Raw genomic sequence first — 23333 nt, 5'->3', positions numbered from 1 at the left:
CCGTTCCCTCCACTGGACCGTCCATTCGCCAGGAGGCCTAATGGATTTGAGGGGAAAAAACTCAGATGACACTGCCAGCAGTCGCAAATGTAAATGATCCCTTGTTGAGGAGCAAATAAGCACACACTTCAAAATTTTTTTTAAAAAGCAACCCTGGCTTCCAGCAAGGAAGCCATCTGGGCAGCCACCCACTGTGAGATAATCTCTGGCCGGTCCTCCCTGCCCTGGATGGTCACAGCAGCCCCAACCTGTCCCCATGCGTCCTCTCTTCCAGCACCCACTCTGCAATGTCACCCGTACAGCCAACAGTGCTATTTCAACAACAACATCTACTTCATCTTGCACTCCCTGTTTACAGCCTTCGTTTATAATCCCATCGCCGTCAGGGTGGAGGACGGACTCCAGGCCATGCTGGCCTCTCTCTCTCTCTCTCTCTCTTCAGCTCCATGCTTCATGTTCCCCCTACACTGTACTTGCTTCTGCAGTCCTAAAGCTTGCCTTCCTCCTCATGGCAAAGACTTGTCTTTCTGTCTGACATTCATTCACACTAACCCTTGATCTGACCAATTCCTACTTATTCTTCGGTCTCAGTTTAGATGTCTCTTCTTTCCTGGAGGTCTTTCCTGACCCTCCTAAGTGTGGGATGTGGCACAAGAAGTCTCACACATACTGCACTGTCTCCTTTCGTGACTTGTCTAGACTTTTACTGTCCAATATGGTAGCCGCTGAACACGTGTCTACTCAGCACTTGAAATGTGGCTAGTCCAACTTGAGATGTGCTATAAGTGTAAAATGTGCACCGGATTTTAAAGATTTAGTGTGAATTTAGTTTTTTTCTATTGACTTCATGTTAAAAATGATATTTTGGATATATTGGATAAAATTAAATATATTATTAGAATTAATTTCACCTGTTTCTTATTACTCTTTTCAATGTGGCTACTAGAAAACTCAAAACTACAGATGTGGTTTGCAATCTATTTCTAATGAACAACATTGGTCTAGGCTACAAGCTCTATGAGGGCAGGGGTCATGCTGGTCTTGCTCACTTAGCATTCCCTGTGCCATGCACACTTCATGGAATAAGTTGATTCACTCACCCTTTCCATAGATATTAAAGAGTACCTAGAGTAGGCAGAATCCTAAAGTCCTCCCCACCCCAAAGATTTCCTGCTGTAATCCCTGGCACTGGGACTGTGAACATCTCACAACATGATTATGTTACCTTATAGATATAATTAAGGTTACTAATCATTTGGCTTTAAATTAATCAAAAGAGGGCTTCCCTGGTGGCACAGTGGTTAAGAATCCGCCTGCCAATGCAGGGGACACGGGTTTGAGCCCTGGTCTGGGAAGATCCCACATGCCGTGGAGCAACTAAGCCCATGCGCCACAACTACTGAGCCTGCGCTCCAGAGCCCGCAAGCCACAACTACTGAGCCCTCACGCCACAACTACTGAAGCCCGCGTGCCTAGAGCCCGTGCTCTGCAACAAGAGAAGCCACCGCAATGAGAAGCCTGAGCACCGCAACGCAGAGTAGCCCCTGCTCACCGCAACTGGAGAAGGCCCGTGCACAGCAACGAAGACCCAACGCAGGCAAAAATAAATAAATAAAATAAATAAATTTATTTAAAAAATTAATCAAAAGAGAGAATGAGTGGACCTAATTTAATCATGGGAGCCCTTTAATAGCAGAGACTTTTCTCTTGTTGGTAGCAGAAGAGAAAGTCAGAGAAATCTGAAATACAAGAGGAATTTGCTGTGCTGAGATGGAGGGAGCCATAGGGCAAGGACCTGAGAGTATCCGGAGGGATCCAAGAGTAGCCCACAACTAACAGCCAACAAGGAAATGGGGACCTCTGTCCTACAACCATAAGGAACTAAATTCTGCCACAACCTGAATAAGCTCAGAGGTGGGTGCTTCCCCAGAGCCTCCAGGTTAAATCCAGCCTGGCCCACACCTTGACTTTGGCCTTATAAGACAAAGAAGAGAACCCAGTGCAGCCTGAATGGTCTTCTGCTCTACAGAACTGTGAGATAATAAATGGATGCTGTTTTAAGCCACTAAGTTTGTGGTAATTTGTTATGCAGTATAGAAAACTAATATGGCTCCTTTCTGTGCCAGGCAGTGTGCTTGGTGCCATGAATACAACAGTAAAAATGACAGACAAATTCTATGCCCCCATGGAGCCAGTATTTTCAAGAGCGACACAGACAACAAATAGATAAATAAATAAATAAGAGAATGAGGAGTTTAAAACTTTGTGCCTGGAAGGAAATTAATAGGGATCTGTGACAGGCATGCTTAAGACTTATTGACTACACAACAATTTTTATCTATTTTTTTAATATGGAAAGATGTCCATAATTTTTCAGTGAAAGAAGCAGATGGCAATTCCATATATATAGTTCAATCTCATTTTTGCATCAACATAAACACTTGCAAATGCAGATGCCAGAATATTGTTAATAATTATCTCTGGGTGGTGTTTTAAAATTTTCTTCTTTCAATTTTTTTTTTTTTGGGTTGCACTTTTTGGATTTTTTTTAAACCAGAGAACGTGTAACTAATATCACAGCAGAACTGAAAGCTATTTCCACTGTGAAAAAATCAGTACTGGATGCGATCAATGCTCTTGACTTGGTTTTTTCAAAGGGAATCCTGCAGTTGGTGTGCAGGGGTCGGGGGTGGGGTGTGCAGGCGAGCTGAGTGCAGCAGTCAGATTCTGCCCCAGGACAAGCGCCCCCAGGAGAGCAGGCTATAAACGTGTGGTGTCTCACAAATATTCCTTCAGACTGTTTTTCTTTGGAATAAAGACACCTGCCGGATTATGGCTTTCTTCTCCTGCCCTTTCAGTAGTGATTTGCAGAAACAGGCTGGGAGACAGGGGTCTTTGGTAAATACGGAGAGGTTAAAGGGGAAACTGTTTAATAACAGTAGTAAAACGCAGGCTATTTTGGACATCTGGGTTAATGTCCATTACGCTCCATGTGCTTTCCAAATGTGTGCAGTGTGCCCCCAGGTACAAAAACAGACAACCATTCACAGCAGCTTCGGATGCCCCTGACATTGCACATGGTGCCCACGTCAAAGCAAGCCCCTGATAGGCTAATTAACAACAGTCAAGAGAAGAGCTGTTTGCTCTGGGGGCAGTGGGCATCCTGTAGAACAGCTCCACTAAAGTGACTCTGCTCACAGGAAAACCCAGTAGAGTCATTTCTGCTCAAAAAAAAAAAAAAAAAAAAAAAAAATTCTATAACTCCATCTGTGTTATTACTTAACATCTTTTAAAACGGGGTGGAATAGGTTTCTCGTTTTCCTCATGAAGATTTATTTATTATTGTTGTGATCAAAGTGACAACAAATTATGTTAAATCATTTAATTTTCTTGATAGGAACAACCACCTTGAAGCCATAATTCAAAAATATGAGTGGAGAGCAACATGTTACCTTGCGACTGGCCTCCTACAGCTCCACAGGGCAATAAAATGTAACACTTCAGAGCCCAAAGGGCTGAGGCTGGGGCTGCGGGTGGACCCAGCAAGGCCTCAGCTCAGAATTCAAACTGCTGTAGAGCCTGCTGGGTGGGAGGGGCCCTGAGAGTCTCCGGGTTTCATCTTTACCTTTGCTTTCTGTGCCCTGGGGTGCAACTCAGCCGGCAAGGTTTTAAATGAAGGGATTTTGATGGATTCAGATGTGTACAGCAAAATGGCAACATATACTGCTGTGCCTCCTGAGAATTTATTTTTGCCATTATTATTATGGTCAGAATTACTCGTAGCTAACATTTTGTGCATGCTGTGTGCCACGCTGAGTGTTCTGGGCTTTTGAGTGAATTACCTCCAACAAGTTTGACAGCCCTATGATACTGACCTGGTTGACAGCCCCTTAGCAGGTGAGGAAACTGAAGCTTAAGGGAAAGGAATGCTTTTGGTCAAATTCCCATCTTCCTGGGGCTTGATTTGAAACCACGTCTTCTCGACTCCAGAGCACATTCTCTTCACCATAAGGCCAGGACTTCCTAAACCTCGGGCCTTTGTGTTCTACTGTCCCAGTTTTTGTAACCTTTCTATAACACCTGTCACAGTGGATCGATATTTTTCTTTAAAAATCTTTTCTAAAAACCAATTTCCTTTTAAAGAAAGATTTATTTTAATACCATAGTGGAGTATTTATCTAATATACCTTATAATAATTGCATAGCTATTAAAATGTAAGTGCTTCCCCATGGAACACCTAAAACTATCTTCTCGTGGACATGCAACACCCTGCCTGCCCCTAGCCCTCCCTGCCTTGGAGACCATTCCCACTGCCCTGGGTGGCCTTCTCCAAAGCAGCTCCTGGTCTGTGTCGGCTGGCTTGAGCGTGGGCCACACTTGGGCCACCAGCTATCCTCAGCACTGCCTCAGACGACACTTTAGGCTCAGCTACCATGGGCACTCTTCTCTCTTTTCTTCTCAACGGGCAGATGGCAGCAGAAGTAAAAGTCAGAAATCTGCCACTCAACATCAGTGTTAGGTATGCTACGTAATTTTTAAAATACTGGTTGAGTAGAAATGTGCTTTTAGTTGCCATTTTTTCCTTAAAATAATACCTTCTTTAACCTGAGAGATTGCCGACAAGCCAAAGGCCTTTGCCACTCTGCTCCACAATTTCTTGATCTTGGTACCATGGACATTTGAGGCTGGATAATTCTTTGTTGTGAGGACTGTCCTGTGCATTATAGGATGCTTAGCAGCATCCCTGGCCGCTGTCCATTAGATGCCAGTAGCATCACTCCCTCTCCCAATAATGACAATAAAAAATGTCTCCAAATATTGTCAAGTTCCCCTTGTGGGGGTGGGGAGCAAAACTGCCCCCATTTGAGAACCATTGGTCTAATCAATTGTTTCTGTATTTAACTGGATGATTGTATAAGCATTGTAAAATATGTAAGATAATTACATATTATAAGAGATTTTGATAAGATATGAATACATGCATCTACCAACCCATAAAAGATACGAACAATTTTGCAAAAATAAAGATCTGTTTCTAAGCTGCCATCATATTATTGCAGACCCCGCAGCATAGATTTAAAAGTCCTGTGGAAATAGGTACAAGCTAAGTTATAAAAATAATGGAAATGTACAAGTTATCTGACATAAAATAGAAATGCCATAATCCTGAGATAGCAAGACACCTAAGACACTTGCTGAGCTAAGTGAAAAGGTAAAATCTAGTTTAAATTTATAGCATTCCTTCAGTGTCCCTCTAGGAGTTTGGCGTTTTGCCAGGGTTCCTTGTTAAAAATTTGTTAAACGTGTTTGGCATTAATACAAACACAAAGTGGTCATTTGTTACAAATTCTATTGGAATGCATTCATTTAAGGCAATGAAGTAGTTACTAGAAAAGAAAAAAAAGTTCATTAAGTACATTTTAAAAATACAATGATGTATGCAGTGTGTAGCTGTGGCGCCCTGGTGGCTGTATAAATCGCTGACAGAATAACCACACATTGTGTTTAGTTTGAAATTGGAATCTTTTAAACATAACTGATAGAACAAAAACTGGTTTTGTTTGTTGTCAAAACCCATGTTAGTCTTTCTTTTCCGAACTGGTTAAAATAACCAGAAGTTTGCCATACAATTTCTAGCATCTCAAATCAGTGAAACATATAGGTTCAAATCATGCTTTGGGAATCTTTTCCGGGAACTGGCTGTGACATTGGAGATGAAGGCTGATTCAACAAACAGAATGCCCGCCTCCCCCCACCCACCCGGAGAGGGGGGAATATGCCCGTGTCATCGTGGGAACCCCACTCAGGGAGGGTCAGTACCTCTGTGTCCTCACAACTGTCTGAGATTATTAGGTTACCTGTAGAGGGAAAACCACTGGCTTTCATCATGGAGACAATGGAATCCTATGAGCAAATATTCTAAGCCTGGTGTATAGAACTTCCACCTTCCTGTCCCACCCTGCACTGTTCACACAAAGGAATTATTGCTGAGTAGTGATGACTCCTTATCTCCTTCAAGAAACGGTTCTGAAGCTCAGCTTTTGAGGAAGGGTCTATTTGACATTATATGACATTTGACCCTGCCACATACCCTGCTGTGGATGTATGTATGGAATATGCCATCTCAGGGCCCCTAGATGTTTGCTAAAAGCCAATCCTAAAGGTGAATAGGAAACTCATGTTTCACAAGAATATTCAGAAAGTATTCACTGCTTTCTTCCTCCCTCTTTCTCTCACTCTCACATACTTAACTGCCATGAGAGCATCTGGATGATAGAATCCCCGTAGTCCAGGGAGCCACAATCCCAAATCCCCATGGCCCCCAAACCTCTCTCTAGGTTGACCTCTTTCACCAACTGAGTTTGGCGTTATCCAGGCTGCCCTTGAAGGGGACAGACTCAGAGTCTTGAAATATGCCCCTAATTCAAGAGTAAAACTTAGACAAAGCCTGGCATCCTGTGTGTGACCTAAAGAAGTTGGCCCTTCCCGTCACAAAGGCCAAACAGGGCCAAGAAGCAAAACATCTAAGAACAGGGAGAAAATACTTATCTCCCAGGAACAACCAGAATGCATGATATAAAAGGTAAGAAACACACCAAGTATTACAGAGCACATTGTGGTTTTATACCATTCGGTGGGCCCTCTTTTAGAAAACGACTGGCAGACAGATGATGGTTTCAAACGGGACAAAACTATACGGCCACGAGAACACACTGTTAAGGCCTCTCCCAGGGCCTGGGAAGAGGTCTGTGTACTTGAGGGCCCAGAAGCTTATGCCCCATTAGATTCATGATAAACCTCTTCTGCTTGCAGTGAAAGTTTATTTTTGAGATTGCATTCAAATTCTAACGAGAATAAAGTAAAACAGGTTTTCAAATCCCTTACGGACAAGGATTCAGCTTTAGGATGATCCTGGGAAAGCTCATCAGGGCACAAGGAAGATGCAGGAATGAGATGGCCCTCCTAGAGAAAGGAGCCGACAAGGCATTCTGGAGAATCTGAAACATGAAGGAACCATTTGATATCTCAAGTTTGCCGACCAGAAGTGGCTCGGATGACAAGTGTTTACAACAGGATCTTCATAGAGCCAATAATGGCAATTAGTCCCCGGGATTTGAAGGCGCCCTTCCCGCCTTGCCTCACTGAGGTGGAATGCCATTTACTCTTGGGGCTGGCGACTAATTAGGGGTCTCTTTTGAAGATCAAGGTTTTGCGATCCCTGTTTCTTAATAACAAGGTTGGCCTGTCGGCCACCTGGGTCCAGGCGAGACCTCCCTTTCCCCCTCCCCAAACAGCAGGCACCGCCTGAGGCCAGGAGCAAGTGTGGGCAGGAAAACACAGATCCAGCCGGGTGAGCAATTTAACCTCTTCACCACCAAGGTTCTGCAATCCAGTGCTCCATTCAGCTGCCCGGAAACAGACACAATTGACCTCGTTTCTCAGGAAGGGCTGAAGGCCTGGATGTGTTGCAAAGTAACCGTGGTCAAGGTGCAAACACTACACAGCAAGCTTTCAGAGGGGAAGAGGGGCAGGAAGACTCCACTTCTCCAGAGCAGTGGCGAATGAAGAGGCTCTTTTTGCATCTCCTTCAGCTTGGGCAAGTTCCAAAAGGAACTTTAGAAGTCACCAGCTAACGAAGGCTGAAGGCAGAGGGGGAAGGACAATCAAGCGCCCCTTCTGGAGCCCTAATCTGTCATCAGACCTGAGAGGAAGGTGCCTGCATCTGCTGACCTCTTACCAGGGCCCCCATGGCCTTGCTGGATGAGGCTGGGCGGGCTGCTATGCTCTTTAAGACAGCATCAGGGAGAGAGAGGCCAAAACAGCAGGAAACTTGTGACAAGTTGGGCAAAGCACAAACAGCAGAAGAGGTTGGTCCTTTTGGCTGGTGACACACTCTGGCCTGGGTTGGTTATGGTCACCAAGCCCATCGGCATTCCAAAGTGGCAACAGCTAATGCAGCAAGTTCAATGTGGTTGTGTTTCATTTCTGAATGCTGGTTGCACGCCGGCAATGATGGCCGCTGAAGGCCGGCAACCCCACTGCCATAATCAGTCAGCACTGTCGGTGATTCCGAAAATCATTTAAAAAACTATTTATTTTTGGCAGATAGGGGCTAAATGGAGCTTGCATTTGACTAACTGTACTTTAATTTCAACTTGCTTCAAACTTTTTTGTGTTTTCTAAGCAACACCAAATCAGTTTCCTCAACAAAAGGAACTAGCCTTCTTGAGGGAGGGGGAGACTTCTTTGGTAGGTGGGGAGGGCAACGTGTAAACACAAGCCAGCAACTGGCTGAGTGAAGTCAGGCCTTTCACAGATATTCAGGGTCTCTGAGCCCACTGAGCTCTGATCCACATCCCCTGCAAATCAAGGTATAGGTAAAAAGCTCCCTCACTTTAGTCCACAGAGTTGAAAGTGAAATAGGTTATTAAATGTGATGCAAAGGCAAATTCAGTTTGCATTTTGTATTGTCTTTAAGCTACGTTTATGAAAAGCACGAGAATCCTTCCTTCCTTCCCTCCCTCCCTCCCTCCTTCCCTTCCCTCTCTCCCTCACAATTGTGAATGCATCTGCCAAGAACCATGCTAAGTACTGGAGATATACGGCTGAACAAGATAGTCACTAGCTCTGACTTCATGGAACACACATCTAGTGAGCCTGTCAGACATCACATTCAACAAATAATTAAACTGAACATGTGATTAATTAATTAAAATTGTAGTAAGTACCAAGGAGGAAGAATGACCTGTCAACATTCTCTGAGCACAGCACTTCTGACACGTGGCATCCAGTCCTTACACTCTGAAGAAGTTGCTACGATTAACTTATTATACTGCTCCAGGAAGAGGCACAGAGAGGTAAAGACACATACTCAGAGTCACACAGCTAGGAGGTGGTGGGTCCATGGGGCAATCACACACACTAGGACATGAAATCCTCAATTTATAGGAACAAATGGGGGCCCTGACCTGATCTTCCAAGAGAGTTGGAAAGACTTTCCAAGGAAGTAATGTCTATGTTGGTGTACATATGCCAACTGCAAGAGAATATGGCTTCTTCCAAGACAACTTCTTCTTCTTCCTGTTCCTGTTCCTCCTCCCCCTTCTCCTTTCGCTCTGTGCTAACTGAAAAGTAAGTCTGTGGACTTCTATGTATTCCTAGGGTTTTGTCCAGACTCTCTGTCCTTTTAAATGGATTTTTACTCAGCGCTTTTTGTCTGTCAACACGAGCTCACCTACAGCCTCCTTCAAAAACCTCCACTTCAGAGTATCATGGCACATGCATCTTCCTTCCCCTCTAAGAGTCTGCATTATGGCGTTCCAGCTTCGTGGTATTGGGGATGATTAATCACTTTTAAATATGAAAAAAATTAACATGTCTGAAGCATTCTTCTCCAGTGTCAGAGGTTTTGCTTTAACATAGATCCAGAATGTCTCCCTTTCCCAGCAATTCCAAAGCAACGTATCTTCTGTTGGAAATTCAACTGTAAAATCCCATGCAGAAGCCCCAAGCAATATATCTTAACATCTTAATTTCATTTAAGAGGAATGCAATGATTGATCATTTATCATTCTGAGATTGAGTGAACTATCTGGAGGATTCCAATCTATTGCCTCTATGCAACTGATGGGATATTCACATGTCTTCTGGCTGCATGAGGGATTTGGGGTCCAAGTTGCCTTTGAAGAAGTGGGATGCTAAAAGGATTACTGAGTCGGTGGGGGGGGGGGTCTGCCTTTACCAGCAAAGTATGACTCCAAGGCTTGACTTGCTCCAAATTAGAGCTTCCCCCAGTGATAGCCAGGACGTCTGCTGTCGAGTTACTCCCATTTCTCTATCCCCACACATGGAATCATGCCTTGCTGCCCTTATCCGTTCATAGGTAACCTTAAAAGGCCTAGAGAAACCTTGACGTGAAATCCATTGACACTGGTGGACTTGACTTCTCATCCATGAGATTTCTATTTAACTGAAAGCTGCTTTGTCAGAAAGGAATTTTTACCACAGTATAAACAAAATGGCACCTTCCTGGGACATCTGGGTCAGGCCATTGGCCTCATAGCTGCCATTCTGGTTTCCACGCAAGACATCATTAATATCTCTTCATGTTGGTACTGTTGCTTGGTCAGCAGAATTGGCCAAAATGCTACAGAACAAGACTACTGGAGTGTCTACAGTACCACTGGTCTTCTGCTAGATGTGTGGGTGAGAGTGGGCAACAAAAACATGGTCCTCAAGTCCAAGTACATGTTCTATAATGATAGATCCAAACTGAGTACCTACTATGTGTTTTATGCAGTGTAGGTTTTAAGAAATACTCACAGAACAAGATGTCTCCAAAATCACAATCCATCTCCGCAAACACATGCTTGTGTAGTTTGCTCGGTAAACTCATTGCCCAGTGGACCACCTTACAAAGAAAACATGACACTCGCTCCGAAGAATGAAAAGTTTGGGACAAGCAGAGGTTATTTCAGAGAGAATCTAAGGCCAGTCACATTTGCACAGTGCTAAACAGGCAGACATGCTCTCTAGTTTGAATTTACATTTAAATTCCATGTCAAAGTCTGCCCCTGTAGGTCTGCACAGAGCACAAGGCCAGTGGCTGCAGCCGTAGGTCTTCCATCTCCAGCTCCTGCTCGGGGATGTAAGTGAACTCTCTAATCAGCACTGGGACTGAGGGGCTCTGAGTGAAACTGAAAGAGGGTTAACAATAGGCCCCTCAAGGGGACCCATTCTCCCACCTGTTATGAGGCTTCTGGCTATCACATATGTTTCCAACTTAGATGTGGAGGTGCCCTGAGAGGGAATTCCAGCGCTGCTTTTGTCACTGGTCACTTTGAAGATTAAAGAGGGGAAAATGCATTTTCATAATACATGAACTCACTGGAAGTTTCCCTATTAAATCCCAAGGTCCTGGCAGGTGGGGGCTATGTTTAACTCTTCCAAGACAGACCTGGCATCCAGGATGGAGGGCCAGGAAATGCCTTGGGGAAGAACGGGGCCAGAGATCAAGGAGCTGGGACAGGACAAAGTAGACACCTGAGGCATGACACCAGTTGGTCCTGGGTCCCTTGGAGTCACTTCCAAAGCCCAATATGGCAGGACTCCAAAGTCCTCCAGCAGTCTCTAGGGGACCCAAGGATGCACCAGAGGCCTCGACTTTGCGGCAGAGAACTTCCTTAGGATTCGGCCCCATGGAATGTCACAAACCCCTGCAAGAGCACAGGAAGTCCTGACTGGCAGTGCCCATCTATGAGTACAGATCTGTACTGCAGGAGGGGGCACAGAGCTGGGTCCTCGTTCAGGGCCTTTTCAGGGCAGTTCCTTCTGCCTGGAGCACTTTCTCCATCGCCCTTTACCTGGCTACCTCCTGTTCAGGTGTCAGCTTAAATGCCACTTCTTCAGGGGAGGGTCTTCCCTGACTGTTGTTCCTGGTCAAATCTCCCTGCCCAGCTCTCCCTTAGCCCTCCCCGCCTCTCCCTCAGGCCCCTGCTTCAGAACAATCTGGAGTCATGCGTTTGTGTCAGTACTTGATTAACGTCTGATGTAGCCTCAGTTGCCTTCAGGAGGACAGACTGTGTATACCTTTCTCATCACAGTATTTCATATATGCCTACCACATAGTGGGCGCCCAATAAATATTTCAGTGGATTAAAGGGAGAAGTGAATCCACTGATGATAACAAATGTTTATCGAATGCTTACTACATGTCCGCAAGAGTCCTAAATGCTTTACAGCAGTGATTTTCAACTTTGGCACTGCTGACGTTTGGGGTGGATAACCCTTTGTTGTGGGGGGCTGTCCTGTGCTTTGTACAATGTTTAGCAGCATCCCTGGCCTCCACCTGCTACATGCCAGTAGCACGCCTCCCCTTCCCCTTCATGACAATCAAAAATGTCTCCAGACATAGCCGAAGCCTCCTGGGAGGGCAACCTCACCCCCTACTCCCTGCTGAGAACCACTGACGTACACACCTCAACCCACTTAATCTTCCACAGTTACCCCATGAACTGGGCACTATTAGTCTTCTCCTGTTAGAGTTAAGAAAACGGAGGCTCAGAGAGGTTAAGTAACTTGACCAAAGTCACAACACCAGCAGGAAGTGGAACTGGGACACGGGAAATTCAGTTGCTCAATTTGAAGAGGTGTTGGAATGAGAAAGGGCTGGCCGCCCGGTCACACAGGTGAGAGGTGGCCACTGGGGGACTAAGACCTGGCCTTTCCTACCTTCGCCCAGTGAGCTTCTTGGCTGTGGCCCTGGGGTGCCTTTTCAGACTGACCCAAACCAGGACCCTTCATTGGTGCTGGGCTTCCAGAAGGACTCCTCGTAGACCAGAAGCAGCTGCATATCTTCTGTTCAGTGACTGCTTCTCTTTCCTGAGTCAGTGGCCAGGGATGCCCAGACCCTCCGAGAGCAAGGCTGTTAGGAACCAGCAAGGTGAGGTCAAGGGAACCTCACTCCCAGGCATGTGGAATGTGATGGGGAAGTGGGGACTCACACCCAGGTCTGCCTGCATCTGAGCATGGTGGGGAGCAAGCCCTGGACTGTGGTACAGCCATGCTGAGTAGCAGTCCCAGTTCGGGCAAGGTCTACCTTTCTGCACCTGCTCAAGTGACTCCATTCGACCCTCGGCCTCTCATCCAAGGGTGAGTGGGAGGGGTGAGACTGTCCACCTTAGAGGGTTACCCTGAGACAGGGCCTAATAGAAGCTTTGCACACGTGAACTGCCTACCACTTTTTCCTCTTCTTAGTTTGAGTGATCTCTGGTAAATCACTTAACCGCTCTGAGCCTCAGTTTTTTCATCTACAAAGCAAAGATAATAATTCTAACCTCTCCAGGTAGTTGAGAAGATAAAAGAAAATGAGCTTGCTGCTAAAGCCCCTAGATCAGCGCCTGACATGTAATAGGTGTTAATTACCAGTAGTTCTTGTCACCTTCCCCTCTACACTAGCCCATACACATTAGAGAGAGATGGGCATCAGGACCAGCTTGACCCAGAGTGTGGAAAGTACCAGCCCGGGGTGTTCGTGCCTAGGTTATTTATGGGTTGGACCAGGGCCTGGTCATTTCATGAAAGGAAGCATGCAGAGTAAAGAGGGAGCACGTCAGAGGGGCCCAGAAGGAACAGTGGCAGAAGGAACCCAAAGCTTGTCCCAAACTGCAAATTCCAGGCCTCCAACCTAGAGCACCTCCGGCAGCCAGCCACATTGGCAGCCTCCCCCTTTCTCCTTGGGCTCTTCCTGTTGGCACAGCCCAGCCACTTTATAAAGCTTCAGTAGAGTTTTTTCATGGCTCCAGCTGTTAGATAAACTTTCAAGGATATTTCTGTGGCAGGTACAAACCTGGACAGGAAGCCTCGGGAAGAAATCCTAAATTAATTATATGTCAACATTTAAGCCACAAGAAGGAGCAGTTGTCATAAATTTTGGGGAGGTTAGAATCCAATTTTAGTGGTAAATGTGAGCGAGCTCGCTGACTCACTTGTGAACTGGTGCCAACAAAATGATATATTTTACATTCTTTCACAGTTTGTTTTGGCTAAACACAATGAAAAAAGGGGGGGAGGGGATTACAGTTTTTATTCTTTAGCGAGCCGATATGTTCAATCATGCGAAAGAACTACATCACACATGTGCCAAAGCAGAAGAAATTAGCTCAACTTAGCCACTTTTCCTGTTGCCTTCCACCTTTGTTGAGAGAGGAGATGGGGCTGAAAACTCAACAGAAGGCCACAGGCACTACGGTCACCTTCAGTGTGACCCGACGCCAGATATTCCCAGCAACAAATCAAGACTCCCCTAGGAACTGTCCTCCTGGTTTATCTTCAGTTCTGACCAAACCCTGGTATGGTAAGGGTCTCAGAAACATCAGTTCTCTGAGCACTTGTCACAGGTTAAACCTGGTGTCAGGCAGTCATTGGCAGAAAGGTAAAAAAGTCTCCTTTAATCTCCACAAAATTAGGAATGTGGCTGGGTACTATGATTATTTTTGCTTTCTGCTTTCTTTCTTATTCATTCCTTCAATTGGTTATTCAATTCAGGAAGCATTTATTTCTGCTGGCCATGAGCTAGGACTGGGGGTTCAATGGAGAGTAAGACACAGACCCTGATCTTAAAGTCTGGCGGCTAAGTCGGAGGCATAGCTGGGTAAAGAGACGATTGCAATACAGTGTGATGTGTGAGCAAATGGGGACAGGTGGGGAGGGAGCCCGGGAGGCACCTGATACAGTGTCTGGGAGGGTCAGCAACGACCCCACAGAGGAGATGACTTCCAGGTTGAGAGGTGAGAGTAAGAAGTGGGAGTAACCAGAGGAAGAGGGCAGACCGTTCTGACTAGTATGTAAGCGCACAGCCTGACGTAGAGCCAGACCAAGGCCTGCTCAGAGGATTGCAAGCACCAAGGACAGTCAAACACAGAATGTAGATGGGGAAGCGGTGGTTGCAGGCATTGAGGAAAGCCAGACTGAGCCACGCAGGAGATTGGACACTTCCCTGGGGGCAATGGGGCACCATGGCAGGGGAGTGATCTGGCCAGATGTGTGGTTTAGGAAGGTCCCTTCAGGCAATGTGGAGGCTGGATGCTGGCAACTGGTGAGGCTGTGGGGAGGAGGTACATACCCTTCCTTAAGGGAAAATCAACCCCGTGAGTGGCGGTATGGGTTGAACTGTGTCCCCTAAAAGGAGATGTTTAAGTCCTAATACCTGGTACCTGTGAATGTGACTTTGTTTGGAAATAGGGTCTTTGTAGATGTCATCAAATTAAGATGAGGTTAGGGCTTCCCTGGTGGTGCAGTGGTTGGGAGACCCGCCTGCCAATGCAGGGGACACGGCTTCGTGCCCCGGTCCGGGAAGATCCCACATGCCGTGGAGCGGCTGGGCCTGTGAGCCATGGTCGCTGGGCCTGCACATCCGGAGCCTGTGCTCCGCAACGGGAGAGGCCACGACAGTGAGAGGCCCGCGTACCGCAAAAAAAAAAAAAAAATTAAGATGAGGTTAGAGTGAATGAGGGTGGGCCTTAATCCAATGACTGGTGTCCTTCGAAGAAGAGGGAACTTTGGACACAGCAACCACCAGAAACTAGGAAGAGCCTCCAAAGAGAGTGCGGCCCTGCCGACACCTTGATTTTGGACTTCTGGACTCCAGAAACTTGAGAGAATAAATTTGTTGTTTTAAACCACCAAGCCGATGGTACTTTGTCACAGCAGCTCTAGCAAACTAACACAGGGGTCATGGTGGAGTCTTGCTGTTCTGCTCCCACCAGCACCAAAACTCCAAGCTGCCTGTGTGCTGAGACAGCTGGGGTCCATATGGGAGAGGGTCATCTGAGATCCAAGAAGCATCTACCCTTGACTCTGGTCCCCTTTGACCTGCTTGGTGGCCTGTGATGGGCCTCTCCCAAGGGTGGCCATCCGTGAGAGAGTTAGCACCAAAAGTCAATATTTGTCCACAGGCAACAGTTGTGTTTGCACTATGAAAGCCCCAACAGGTTTTTACAGAGACTTCAATCCATGTGGTCTTCAGGCCATGAAGTAACCCCGTCCTGAAGAAACCCCTGAAGATGAGCCAGGAGGGGTGAAAGTCCCAAACAGCACGCTCGGACAGGCAGTGGCTCAGGAGGCGCGAGGGGCCTGGTCCCAGGGCCAGGATCCTCAGGGGCGCTCTGCAGACCGTCGCTGTGCTTGTACTGCTGCCAGGCTGGACTTCCTCATGTGGCTCCTCTGAGGCTCCTGGGCCCTCCCTCTGTGCTGATCAGCTATTCCCAGCTGGAAGCGCTAACATCATCCGCTTCCCAGAGACGCCAGCTGACACAGTTGATGGGACCGCTGGCCATCAGGAGCGCACATGTCCCCACACCTCGTGTGGGAGGAGACGCCTTGCCACCCTGGTTTTGACTGGGTGGGGCTGGGGGTTCAGGAAGCATCTGCAGGGCCACTCAGCGCCAAGGGCAGGGCCAAGGGCAGTGCCTGGCACTAGGGACTTCTCAATAAATGAGTAAGAAAGTAAATGAAGACTATGGGCTTTTTAATCCAATGGAACTTAAATTCAATACTGGCCTGGCCTATGGCTAGCTACGCAACCCCTGGGCTTCAACTGCCTCATCTGTGAGATGGAGATACTGAAAATACAGAAGTGTTGAGAGGATTAAATGAGATCGTAAGTGCTTAGTGGAGTAGCTGACAGTAATAAGGGCTCAATAAATATTAGCCATCTCAATTATCATTCTTTTTCTTCATGCAGTCATGTGCCAGCATAACAGAAGTGTTAATATTGGCCAGTTCTAGACTTGGAGGGGGGAGTGGGAGGAAGGGAAGAGAGAGTAGAGAAATCCTCATAAGAACGCAGTTTGCAAACCCCTTCTATTGCCTTGATCATTACTGGCTGTCATGACAACCCTGTGACATAGGTCAAGGGTTGTCATCTCTACTCCTGATAAGAGAGTCCGAAGTTCACACCAGTTAAATAACTCAAGCAAATGCTTTCTAGTGATAAGTGGCAGAACAAAACCAAGCCCAGTTTTCCCTTCACATCAGGACAGAGCCCAGAGGCACTGGATGACTCCTCTCTGAATAAATGAATGAATGAGAGATCCAATTGCAAACCAATCATCAGGAGCAGGTGGGGGAAATCAGAGCTGACAAGGATAAGATGGGAGCATTAGGAGACCTGCCTGGACACCACTTGCTGTGTGTGTTTGGGCAAGCCACCACCACTTCTCTGACCTCAGTCCCTAAATCTCTTGCAAACCCTAGGAGAGGAGTAGTAAAGAGGAACCAGAAGCTACTGATTAGCAATCATTTGATTTCCTGAGCCTCAGTTTCCCCATCTATCCAATGGAGATGATGATACCCCTCCAGTCTTACTCTGAGGCTTGGATGGGATATATATATGAAAGGGCTCTGCAAAAGGATGAAGCAAAATATGATGGCAGATTGGAAAAGAGAAAAGGAAAGAAATGGCCCAAGATAAAAATGCATTAATATTAACCAACAGGTTCCTTCAGAACAAAGCAATGAAACAATAATTTTAGAGGAACAAAACCCAGCCCAGGAAAAGTCTGTCAGAGGGAGCAGAAATGAAGGAACAACCAAGTGGCCCTTGGCTTACCTATCTGGAAAACACAAGATGAAAAATATTTTTTGTAAACCAATATTTGTAAAAGCCTCACTGGGCTTTCTGCCTGCACAGACTGCCTATTATCCTGGCAAAAGATGAAAACAAGTGAATCCTTATTTTAAATGAGTATGAAGCAAATTCAGGTAAATGTTATCAGCATCATGATGAGCTACCATTTACTGAATGCCTACTATGTGCTGGGCAGTGTGCCAGGAACTTTGCATAGATACGATATTTGGTAAACATTTTTAGCACCTTTATAAGTCAAGCATAATAGTCAATGATTCATACATTTGTATATTTTCATATGTTTATTTGTTCAACAGATATTTCTTAAGTGTCCCCTACAAACACTAAATGCTGGAAAGGGTGTAGAGAAACGGGAACCTTCCTACACCATTGGGGGGAATGTAAATTGGTACAACCACTATGGAGAACAGTATGGAGGTTCCTTAAAAACTAAAAATAGAACTAGCATATGACCCAGCAATCCCACTCCTGGGCATATATCTGGAGAAAACCATAATTCGAAAAGATACATGCACCCCAATGTTCACTGCAGCACTATTTACAATAGCCAAGACAGGGAAGCACCCTAAATGTCTAACGACCGAGGAATGGATAAAGAAGATGTGGTACATATATACGATGGAGTATTAGCCATAAATACAATGAAATAATGCCATTTGCAGCAACATGGATGGACCTAGAGATTATCATTGTAAGTGAAGCCAGTCAGACAAAGACAAATAGCATGATATTACTCATATGTGGAATCTAATTTTTAAAAATGATACAAATGAACTTATTTACAGAACAAAAACAGACTCACAGAAATCAAAAACACTCTTACAGCTACCAAAGGGGAAAGGTGGAGGGGAGGGATAAATCAGGAGCTTGGGATGGACACAAACACACTACTATATATAAAATAGATAACCAACAAGGACCTACTGTATAGCACAGGGAACTCTACTCAGTATTCTGTAATAACCAATATGAGAAAAAAATCTGAAAAAGAATGAATATATGTGCATGTATAACTGAATCACTTTGCTGTACGCCTGAAACTAACCCAACATTAAATCAACTACACGCCAATACAATTAAAAAAAAAAAAAGAAAAAGCAGATAGCTAACAACAACAACAAAAAATGTCCATTATGCATTAGATATGGTACTGTCTGGTACAGGTACATGATGAGCAAGGTCTAGTCCCTTCCTGTAAGTCAAGGTTTCTCAGTGTCAGCACCTGTGACTTTCTGGGCCAATCCTTCTTTGTATGATAATTCTTTGTTGCGGGGGGGGGGCAGGGCACTATCCTGTAAACTGTAAGGTGTTTAGCAGCATCCCTGGCTTCTATTCACGTAGATGCCCGATGCACCCTAGTCTGACAACCAAAAATGTCTCCAGACCCCGCCAAATTTCCCCTGGAGGGTGGGGGTGAATTTACTCCCAGCTGAGAGCCACTGCCTTAAGTAAAAAGATGAGGAAAGTAAATCTCAGAGAGGCAAAGTCCAAGGTTGCACAGCTAGTCAGGGAGTCAGATGAAGCAGAAGCCAGAGCTGATCTTTGATGCTGACGTGACTTTGTTTCTATGCGTTGAGCTCCTGGGGGTGGGAGATCCCAGGCCAGAGTCACTGTGATCTTGTCTTGTTTGCTATCAATACATGTCACCCTTCAACTCTACCTTTGGATTCTTTCGCTTTTTCGCTTCCTATCTGCCAAACCACATCAGTCACAAACATTTAATTCTTGAAACGTGGAGAAAACTCTAGGTGACCCACGTTCTGACCCCAAGACATCCTCACATATTGCTATGAAGGTAAGTTAATTCTCCAATGAGCCCCTGGATGGCCCTTTGGAGTACAGTTCATGTTTCGACTCCTTCAACAGTAACTCAGTGGGGGGTGTAGAGAAAGTCGTAGAGGAAAGAGAACTGTGATGATTATATTCCCAAAATATCCTGGAATTTTTAAACTTCAAAGTTGTATTTCAGTTCCAAGAGTAGCCTAACCTTTGCAAAGGTTACTGTACAAATACATATAAGATAAAGAATTCCCTGGGTGAGTGTCTGCCAGGATCCTAAACCTACATTCATATCTAATTTATAATCACCCTGAAAAAGACGGGTTCCTTTTACAAGGAGCGCACGTTACCCCTGGTCTGGCATTGTGCAGAGGACTGACAGGTGCAATTTGTGTGAATAACCACCGCAATCAGCCGCACTTGAGAAGGAACCAGGGACGCGTTCTTCAGAGGGAGAAACTGCTGAGTCACACACAGTCAACTTTTGCTCCCCCAAATGGTGCCAAGGGCACTGGTTGTTACTGACCAAATTCAGAGGACCCGGCAGAATTAATTTGGCCGTCTATCGGGATCTAAGTTCCCCGACTTGGAAGACCTAGGTTCTGGTTCCAACTGTTCTATTAGCTCATCATGTGATCTGGAAGAAGACCTTTCCCTTCACTGAGCCTCAGTTTCCTCATCTGTAAAATTAGATCATTGGGCTAGATGAGAACAAAGGATTTGTCTTGCTTACACAGTCAATGATTTTCCAGAAGCATCCTTTTCTCCACAGTAGTTGTGGCCTAGAGCCTGGGAGTTCCTCAGGGGAAGGGACTATGAAGATGATGACATTGATGATAATACGTCAGGGCAAGCGGTCCTTGAATGAATGACTCAAGGGATGAGTGTGGGTGTGGCCGTCTTGCACTTGGAGCACAGAGCTGCCTCTGCCATCTCACTGGATCCCAAACCCAGGATAACTTACTCTGGGACATAAGGGATTTACAGGTTTGTGAAAACCATTGTGTGGATCAAGGATTGGATAGAGAGTAAAGGGTCACACAATAAATATTTCAGAGTCTGCAGATCTTATGGTCTCTGTCACAACTACTCAGTTCTGCAACTGTGGCGTTGGAGGAGGCCATAGACAGTAAGTAAATGAATGGGTGTGGCTATGAGCCAATAAAATAAAAGTAGGTGGGGGGCTGGATTTGGCTCTGGGCTGTAGTTGGCAGGTAGTCCTGGGTGTAACCAAAGTATCTGATGTGTGTCTTCTCCATCTTGCTCGGTCCCTGGTGTCTGGGCTTGGAGAACAGCATGGCCACTTCCTGAAATAACTACAATAATAACAGTCCCACCTCTCCCTTGGCTCATCCTCCTGCAGTCATTGGAGGCTAAAAACACCTCCTTTGAAGAGCCCAGTTTTCAGCTGAGGAGCAAAGATCTCCAAAATTACTGCCATCAAAAGCCACACTGTCTCCCTACATTAGGCTAGGGCTGTAAGAGCAGGGAAATCAGACGGAAGGGATGGATGGCAATGGAGCACCCATGCATGGGAACTTGGCTTGCCTTCCCTGGAAAATCAAATCCAAGTGCTAAGAGTTATGATACCCAACTACAGCAGGCAGCAGTTGGAGGTGGGGGTGGGCTTTGCTCCCACCAGAACACATTTCCGGTTCACACATGAGCACAATTTGGATCCTAACAGGACTACGAAAGAATAGTTTGATCGTGAGGTCATCACATGGGGCTCCAGAGCCCAGCTGACCTTTTGAAGTTGGCTCAGGGAACCTCATTACGTTGCATTTCTGCATCGATCCCTCTTCTGATTTTTTTCAAGTCCCTTTGCCCCTGCATTCCTTTGATTAGATTTTTGCCTCGATAGAGAGGCACAGGCTGAGGGGAGGGGAGCCATGGAGGGAACCAAGAGGAAAGACCTGATTATTAAGCGAATAATCCACCCCGGGGGCCTTGGCTTGCTACTCCTTGGGCTGGGCTTACTGGAGAGGATGTCTTTAAGGAGTAGTAATTCTCCAGAAGGCAAGACTCCCATCACTTACCAGCACCGTTTGGAATGAATTGATGCAACCCTCGAGTCGCAAGCAGCAACCCCGGCCAAAGCAAGCACAAAGCTTCCCATCTTGGAAAGCAGTCACTGGGAGTAGCTCCTCCAGAAAGGAAGCCAATCCTTCCACATGACAAGCCACCCCTCCCCTGCCTCTTGAACGTAAGTGTGTTTGCTCAGCCCACTGTCTGCCCCTGATGTGCTTTTGCGCCCTTGCTGCCATTTTTCACAGTAATGCCTCTTGACTTCCTGCTAGCAGAATGTCAGAGCACAGAGAGGTCCCCAAAGATTCTCAGTTCCCTTTAAAAAGATGATAAAAGGTGGCTTGGCATATAACTGCTGCAGAAATCACCATATTCGTGATCCAGTCAGGAGAAGAGGTAACTCTCCCCCTGATTTCAGCCTGCTGATGGGAACTCTCAGTCAGGCTCAGGCCTCCAGCTCAGTGATAAAAACTGCTTCCCCTGCCTGGCTGCCATTCTTAGAAAGCTAGGCTTTCCCTGGGCCACCACGGGCAGCAACAGGATGCCTCTTCTTCCAGATTCAACATATTGGAAGAGTTTTAAGGCACAAAGCAAACCTTGTGGGGGCTCCTCTCACTTGTTGGAACAAGAGCCTTGTAAATTTCAGAGTCATTAATCATGGTAGTAAAAAGACTGGCAAATAGAACCCAGGGAGACTGTCCTCCAGGTTTTAGCCTTTCCCTGCTGATATTCCATATCCAAGGCTGCTTCATACCAAGACTCCAGGGCCGTACAAGAGCTCTGCTTGAGCCGCATCATCTCCTCCATTGGTGTTCCAGATCTTTTCTGTGGTATGAAGATAGTGAGGGCCATTAAAAGTAACTGTGACTTGGAAACGCCCTCACATGAATGGAAAGACCACAGGGATTGACATTAACACATAGGGTGTGTTCATGTCACACACCCTATGACATTAACACATGGGGTGACCTGGGTTAAGCTGCACAACTTTTCAATGCTTTGATCAGGGCCCCTCCGGCTGCACAGGTCTCTCCCTCTGACCTAAGGACCGACACGGTATGATTACTTTCTCTTTATCATCACAAACATCACCAGCAACAGGGGCTCCTATTATGTGCTCGGCATGAGCTAGTGCTGGGGCACAAAACTCCATAAGACACATCCCTGCCCTCAAACAGAAAGCAAACAAACCTTTCTAATATCTCAAGTGCGTAATCACAATGACAATACTTAGCACAGACCAGGCGCAAAGTATGGTTTCCAAAGCTGTTTCTGTATGTTAACTCATCAAATCCCCCCAAGTCCCTTTTAAGTACTTACTCTTTTCATCCTAGTTTGAGAGATGAGAACATCAAGGACCTAACAGGTCAAGACCACTGCTCGGGCTCACACGGGTATTAAGTGATGAAGTTGGGAACAAACCCAGCCTGACAGCAGGGCCGTCTCAAGCTGCACTCCCGCCTCAAGGACATAATGGTGGTGTGGGGCTCCTTCCTCACTCGTGTGGTTCTCTCACTTCATCAATGCACCTTTCCCTTTATTCCAAAACATTTTAATGAACCCCTTGTAGGAACCGGACTCAACGCTGGGACTGGGGCAGCAGCCGGGAAAGACAGGGTCTCTGCACTCACGGGGCTCACAACCCTTCTCCCCGCAAAACCGCTTTAAACCCTTCTTCACTGGCGAAGACCCTTTGTCCCTAGAAACCTGGGGCGTGAGTCGGAAAATGTCTTCCCAGGGGACAGGACAGGCTAAACTGCAAAGACTGAGTCACGGCCAGGAGCAGCTCGGTGGAAGACCTGTTTTCCCAAAGTGCGTTTTCTTACCTGACAGGGGTATTTTCTTGGTCAGCAAAAGATGTATCCATCAGGGGACACAGGGAGGGACACAGGGAGGTCTGGTGGGGGCGTCACAGGCAGGAGTGGCCAGGCTGAGGCCTCCTGGGCACAAGGGCTGAGTCCAAGAAGGGTTCTGGGTGCTTCTGTGACTCTGGAGGTGGGGGTGGGGCAGAGGGAGAAGCTCAGGACTGGAGGTTCTAACCAGGACTCACGACTCTTCAAATGTTCCCGCACCTCCAACTCCCTTCTATGTCCTTACGACGATACTCAAAGGAGTCACAGCAGGATCCGCCAGTTGTTGGGTGCCCTGTGCAGCCGTCGGGCTGAGCGCATGATGTGTATTCCGGCATTTAATCCTCACCACTGCCCTGCATGGTGGGTGTTAATATTCCCATCCCATCCCAATCCCGATCCTACTCTCTGTATGACTGTTATCTCAGACAAGAGGCAGCAAAGGAACCAAAAACCAGAAGACTGCAAAGAAGGGAGCAGAAAATGAGAGGTGGCACGACACGAGCTGGGGGTGAGGGGAGCAGGT

At 46.4% G+C, this 23333-nt stretch overlaps 1 protein-coding gene across 8 annotated transcripts in view; it reads right to left on the bottom strand.

The window, feature by feature from the left end:
- The window catches only part of ERC2 (ELKS/RAB6-interacting/CAST family member 2), a 963856-nt gene that overhangs the window by 12906 nt on the left and 927617 nt on the right, over window positions 1–23333 (bottom strand). The gene's annotated exons all lie outside the window — the stretch shown is intronic.

Source organism: Mesoplodon bidens (genome assembly GCF_964165515.1).
Source record: "Mesoplodon bidens genome assembly, chromosome: 10".
NCBI lineage: Eukaryota > Metazoa > Chordata > Mammalia > Artiodactyla > Ziphiidae > Mesoplodon > Mesoplodon bidens.
This window is presented reverse-complemented; position numbering and strand designations above follow the sequence as displayed.